Genomic DNA, 1,371 nt, shown 5'->3' on the forward strand with positions numbered 1-1,371 from the left:
TCAGGGTCTACGCATGGTAGTCTGGTGCCCTGCTGCTGCCTCTCCACAATCCCAGTGAGAGACTTGTCTTGCCCCTCACTTAGGAACACTGAGGCAAAGAACTCATTGAGGAGTTCAGCCTTGTCCCCCCTGTCTGTCACCAATTGCTTCTGCCCATTTAATAGGGGTCCTATTCCTCCCTGGGCCTTCCTTTTACTCCCTATATAGCTGAAAAACAATTTCTTGTTATCCTTAACTCGGGATGCCATCCTCAGCTCCATGGTAGCTTTGGCCCGTCTAACTGCCTCCCTACAAGTGCGAGCAGAGGAGGTATACTCCTCTTTGGTAATCTCTCCCTGTTTCCACTTTTTATATGCTCCCCTTTTAGCCCGTAGGCTGCTCTGGATTTCTCTGGTCAGCCAGGGAAGCCTTCTGGCCCCTTTCCTTCTTTTTCCTCACATCGGGATCATCTCCCTCTGTGCTCGAAGGATCATTTCCTTAAGGCACAGCCACCCTTCCTGGGCTCCCATCTCTTCAAAACTCCTACTCTGCAGTGCGTCCTTGACTAATCGCCTGAGTTCATTTAAATCAGCTTTCCTAAAGTCTAGCACTTCCACCCTACTAGTTACCTTACCCACTCTACGCCTTATGATGAATTCTATTATTTGGTGATCACTGTCCCCCAGGTGACCACCGATCTGTAGGTCCCCTACCATGTCATCCCCCGTTGCCAATACCAGGTCCAGTAAGGCATTCCCCCCTTACTGGAGACCTTGAGAAAATATTAGACTGTGGGAGATGGAAGGAGCTCCATCTTTTTAGCATATCAAAAAGAAGATTAAGAGGTAGCTTGATGACTGCCTGTAAATTCCTTCACCAAGAACATGTTAAGGATTAAAGGGCTACTTCATCTAGCAAAGAAAGACACAAAAAGGTAGCAGTAGGATTGTGAAATGCAGCAGCTCATGAAATAATTTTAAAATAATATAAAAGTGAAAGAAAAAGAAAAAGGAAAAAGAAAAAGAAAAACCTTTGCTTCAAAGTGTTTTCCTATGGACATTTTTTTAAATAATGATTTCATTAAAAAAATCATCAGTTTCATTGAATCATTTTTCTTTGATGCAAACCAAAAATAAAAAAATCCTACAAGCCCTACTGAATATTTTTATCCTCCTTTAACAAAGGAGGAAACAGAGGCATAAAGACATGGACTTTCCTAAATAAACTTACACAGTAAGTCAACAACAGAGCCAGAAACAGAACCCAGAAATTATCTGCTGTCAAAGATTCACAGAAGAAAAAGGGTCCAGAAGGGTACTCTAGAATGAATCTCATCCAGACCTGATAATTTGAAAGTATTCAGCTTGTCCAATAATTTCTAACCTGTTCTTT

Source organism: Alligator sinensis, unplaced genomic scaffold (assembly GCF_000455745.1).
Source record: "Alligator sinensis unplaced genomic scaffold, ASM45574v1 scaffold3_1, whole genome shotgun sequence".
Taxonomy (NCBI): domain Eukaryota; kingdom Metazoa; phylum Chordata; order Crocodylia; family Alligatoridae; genus Alligator; species Alligator sinensis.